The sequence below is a fragment of the Crassostrea angulata genome, unplaced genomic scaffold (genome assembly GCF_025612915.1).
Source record: "Crassostrea angulata isolate pt1a10 unplaced genomic scaffold, ASM2561291v2 HiC_scaffold_114, whole genome shotgun sequence".
Taxonomy (NCBI): Eukaryota; Metazoa; Mollusca; class Bivalvia; order Ostreida; family Ostreidae; genus Magallana; species Magallana angulata.
In genome coordinates this window covers 168,754-174,148 of record NW_026441669.1, presented here as the reverse complement: position 1 = coordinate 174,148, position 5,395 = coordinate 168,754, and the positions used below count along the sequence as shown (strand labels likewise).

The following is a 5,395-nucleotide window of genomic DNA, read 5'->3' as shown; positions in this document are numbered from 1 at the left end:
AGTGATATAGTGCAATGTACATCTTAAGAAGAAAAATAGAAATCCTTGGTATGTGTTCTCCCATGGACGGTAAGAAGTATCTAGAAGCCAAGTTTCTTTAATCTCGTAGCCAGTTACTAGTAGCTAGCTTTTCTTACTTCTCGTAGCCAGTTAGTAGTAGATAGTTACTAGTAGCTAACTTTTATTTAATCTCGTAGCCAGTTACTAGTAGCTAGCTTTTTTTACTTCTCGTAGCCAGTTACTAGTAGCCAGTTACTAGTAGCTAACTTTTATTTAATCTCGTAGCCAGTTACTAGTAGCTAGCTTTTTTTACTTCTCGTAGCCAGTTACTAGTAGCCAGCTACTAGTAGCTAACTTTACCTATATTATATTTTTTGCTATTCAGAAGGTTTACGGACACTCTACTTGATGTCATTTTTAATGAATAAATAACAATTGCTAATCAACAAATAATAATAATGTCATTTAAAGGAAACTTCAGAATATTTACAGTACATAAAAGAAGGAAGTATTAAATTACAAATCATAAAACAAAAATAAGCAAAACAAATACATTGTGTACGTCTGACTATCTGAATAAACTTGATTCATTTTTTTTGCAGTATTGATTAAGATGGATGGATAGCAGTGGTCATTTCTTTATTAGATTGATCTCCTTTAAAAAAGAGCTTTATATGAAATAAAATATTAACATATTCAAATTTAAGAGCATAAAAATGTGGAATATTTCTTTATTGAACAACTGTTTTGGCTTTAAAAATCATAGCTTAATTTGAAGTAGATCCAGTCTTTAATTTGTTGACCTCCCTGCCTTATTCACTGTACACTGTCCGTTATTATTCACTGTACACTGTCCGTTATTATTCACAGTACACCGTCCGTTATTATTCACAGTACACTGTCCGTTATTATTCACAGTACACCGTCCGTTATTATTCACAGTACACTGTCCGTTATTATTCACAGTACACTGTCCGTTATTATCCACTGTACACTGTCCGTTATTATTCACAGTACACTGTCCGTTGTTATTCACAGTACACTGTCCGTTATTATTCACTGTACACTGTCCGCTATTATTCACAGTACACTGTCCGTTATTATTCACAGTACACTGTCCGTTATTATTCACAGTACACTGTCCGTTATTATTCATTAACTGAGTTAAAACGTTGGTTTTTGTTTCTTATTTGTAATGGAATTGAACGAAAATTGCTCTGATAAAAGGCCACGGTATGTTTACAAATTAAGCGCGCTTGTAAAAACACGTGTAAAAACAAAACAATTGTTTCACAGATATGAAGCATTAGATATTTGTATATCGCCTGTCGGCAAATGGCAATAGCAGTATACGGAGATTTATAAGGATTTGAGCTCAATTCTTCTTTTCATTCTAAATGTCTTCAATTATTATTATTAATGTTAGGAATCTTTCGCTGCAAGTGAGTTACAGGGGTTAAAATTATTTGTGTAGTAAACAAAGCACGAGACCTGTTATAGTTTACATATGCTTTGTATTGATATCAGTTACAGTCTAATATTGGTTTTTATTGCTGATCGAATTATTCAATTATGAACACCTGTCTGCCAAAGTTGTATTGTTAAGGATTTTGTAATTTATGTACATTATTTGTAAACAAATAAAGAACTCGAGCTTTAATTGCATTTCAATAACTTCTTTTCTCAAAACCTGGATTCTAATTTTACTTCTAACATTAAAATTTGATAATTCATTCAGATTAAAATCTGTTTATACAAAAAACTAATTATCTTTAATCAAGTAAAGTTCGATTGATGCTAACGGAAAACGGAACTAATTTAAACACCATCTTTGATATAAAGAAAATCAAATTCGTTTCTAGCATACATTATTTTCCATCCAATCGCGTTTTGTTTTTCTATGTGTCATAATGTACTGTATGTTAACACTTATTGTCAAATCTGTTGGTGATGTGACGTCAGTTCGTGCAAACGATATAATGAAAACTTTTGTTTAATAGGAGATATACGCTGGACATTGGAGATGTTAGAAAAGAAAAACACTTCTGAAAGTGGCCTTCTGTAAAGGTGTTAGTTAGCTTCTTAAACATTTTAGTATCCTTAAGGTTAGCGGACACCGTACTTAAAATCATTTCTAATCAATAAGTAGCAAAAGCTAAATGACAAAAAATAAGACATTTAAAAAACCTGTTTTAAAGTTAAAACAGTAACATTTTGATAGTTTAAACATATTTGTTTATAACCGATGTAATCTGCGTAAAATTACAAAGCACGGAAAATAATAAGAAAACCAAACAGACGTTGTAGTCCAAAACAAAGAATGATCGGGATGTAATGACATTGGCCAGCATACCAGTAAGGATATTCCTCTTGAATATACGTTATTATAAACGAATTTAGATATCCTTGTCAAATGTTGATAACTTTTGCATGATGTAAAAAGTAATATTGGTCTTCTTTCAAAGGAAACGATTTACGTATAATGCAATGTCCTGTATCATTGCAATATTAGTCACTGCTACAATTGACTGTATAAGTCAATGCGCACTTTATTATTGTTCATTCCTTTAGAATATGTGTCACTAAAATAAAGTTAATCAAATTTTTTTTTGGTGTTTTTTTTAATCATTATTTCATTAAATAACTGTAATGTTGTATGCTTATTTATTTAGCCGAACTTGCTGATTTATCATGGAGCATACAAAATATATAATGTCTTCATTGTTGATTCAGAGTTCCTTGTGCATACTGAATCTGAAAGAAAAAAGTAAAGTTTTAAACTATGTGCAAAACTATTTTCATTGCTTTATAACTTACTCCTGCTTATTTAAGCTTTTTCAACACGTTATAATTCGATATTGAATATCCTCTTGAAATCTGCTTTAGTCTTCCTTAAAATAGATTTCTTTGTTGTTTTAGATAACAAATATACAATTACATTTTATAACCAAAATAAAGGATTTTCTATCATCAGTATAAAAATGAAATAAACATTGCAATGTATAATAATGAATTTGGTGGACACGAAAATTAAAGAAAAACTTACTAATTATTGATATGCTTAAAGCATTTCCTCAAGGGAAGTCTCATGTTAGAAATAGTGAATGGGTATGTATAGTGGACAACTATAACGACGTGCGACACTTGGGCAATGACGCTGTTTGCCATTGAAACTTTCCAACGTTCAAGATCCTTAGAGTGGTCGTTATACTGTAACGTCAATATGTTAAAAAAACAAATATTGTAAACGTTTTATATTTGGCGGGAATTAGTTTTTTTAACAAGTCGGCGTGAATTTGAGTTAGTGTATTCTTAAATATGAATCGTACTATCCCTAAACATATATGCATGGCATTTAACGATGAACTTAATTTCGTTGAAGCAGAACACAGTAAAATTTCACTGTTCAATCTGACGATACAATTAGCAGTATGATGTTTTCTTTTACCAAAGAAACCTGTCTTCTTTATCGTTATCTATTCTCAAAATTATGTAAAGTACATGAAATGTTGTTAGAAACTAGTCTAGCTAGGTATATTTTTGATTTACATGTACCAGTATTTCGTATCATATTGATGACGTCACAAGCATTTTATCCAATACAAATTCCTCAGATTTACAAAAGTGTAAAACAAAAAAAAAAGGACAAAAAATATAACACTGCCCCGAGTATTATGAAAGAAAAATCTTCAAATATCAAAAGCAAATGACGTATAGCACTAAGAATGTTCGTACTAAAAACATTTGACTTGTTGTTACGTAATATTACGGGGCATGTTTAATAAAACAGCAAAATTTGAGAGAGTTTGTGATAAATAATGATATTGTTTATTTATAGGGATTAATAATTTCATTTTAAAAGTGTAAATATTAAAGAACTAATTGTCGATAAAAAAAAAAGTGTATCATAGATAAAATGATTTCAGAGCAGTTTTACACATTTGATTTTTTGTTAAGGTAAAATAGTAGTATATGTTTTACTTTCAAGTGATGCAATGGAAGGAAAGTTTAACAGAAAGACTTCATTCGCAAGTAAAAGTATAGTTATTTTTAAAGAACACATTCACTTCATATTAATATTTAGAATTGTTTTCACTAAAAAAATAAACAATTGTTAAAAAGGAAATTCAAATTGACGATCATTAACCTTGGAGTTGCCTTAACCTACAGGCTTAATTATCAACTTAAAGAAACGGATTCTACTTATCTTTAAAGTTTTAAAATCAACCACCCATAAAAATAATTTACGTTAAGTTTGATTTAATTTTACTCATTGGTTTTGGGGATAAAAAAAATGTACCCAAAAAAAAAATGTAATAGACAGACAGACGGACAAACACAAACTGTCAATTGCGAAAAAAAAGAAAAAAAAATATTATTAAAAAAGCTCTCTTTATAGTTTATTTATGTGAATTAAAAGGTGAACAATCTGATATAATGTCTTCACATTAATCCTGTATGTATCATTCTATTTTTAAAAAAATGAATTAAAATCGCCATACGTTTTGACAGACATTTCAAAACACGAGATAAGAATAGCTGTTTTTTTTATTTTTAACGATTTAAAAGAGGATCCAATAAAAAAGAATATTTACTTACCAGTTTGATTTCATGATCTTCTGTATTAAACAAAAACACAGTGACGTTGTGTGTCTTATTTATTTCAAACGATATGTTAGCAAGGTTTGAAGACATTCCCGATAAAAACAGATTGATATATACGAGACCATCTTCGTCTGCTTCTGAAAAAGATAATCCGTTTCTCGAAGTCATGGCATCATATATCGATGCATTAAACGTACTTGAGGGTAAAATGGTGGTTCTAGCCAGGGCATGGCAAACTAAAAAATAAAATAATATAATAGTAACATTAAAGTAAAGAGTGCACTTATAAACCATTAATATAGTTGTAAACTGTTTACAATTTTTTTTATTTGCGAGCGAGACACTTTAGCGATTTTCGTGATTACATCGTCGTCGCGAATATTCCCCGTCGCGACTCAGCCCTTGTCGTATAGTTGTAATAACAACACAAGTCTTTAATGTATGTAAGTTTTATTCCCAAAAATAAGTCATCGCAAATCAGTCTCCAGTAAATCGCCAATCAGTCTCCAGTAAATCGCTAATCAGTCTCCAGTAAATCGCTAATCAGTCTCCAGTAAATCGCTAATCAGTCTCCAGTACATCGCTAATCAGTCTCCAGTAAATCGCTAATCAGTCTCCAGTAAATCGCTAATCAGTCTCCAGTAAATCGCTAATCAGTCTCCAGTAAATCGCTAATCAGTCTCCAGTAAATCGCTAATCAGTCTCCAGTAAATCGCTAATCAGTCTCCGGTAAATCGCTAATCAGTCTCCAGTAAATCGCTAATCAGTCTCCAGTAAATCGCTAAATAAT

General features: G+C 30.6%; 1 long non-coding RNA gene across 1 annotated transcript; it reads right to left on the bottom strand.

The window, feature by feature from the left end:
• Nucleotides 1-2,404: 2,404 nt before the first annotated feature.
• LOC128169293 (uncharacterized) lies at nucleotides 2,405-5,015 on the bottom strand. Its single transcript, XR_008241519.1, has 3 exons — nucleotides 4,600-5,015; nucleotides 3,047-3,210; nucleotides 2,405-2,754 (listed from the first exon to the last, which is right to left on the bottom strand). It is a non-coding gene; the product is annotated as an uncharacterized LOC128169293 (long non-coding RNA).
• Nucleotides 5,016-5,395: the final 380 nt, after the last annotated feature.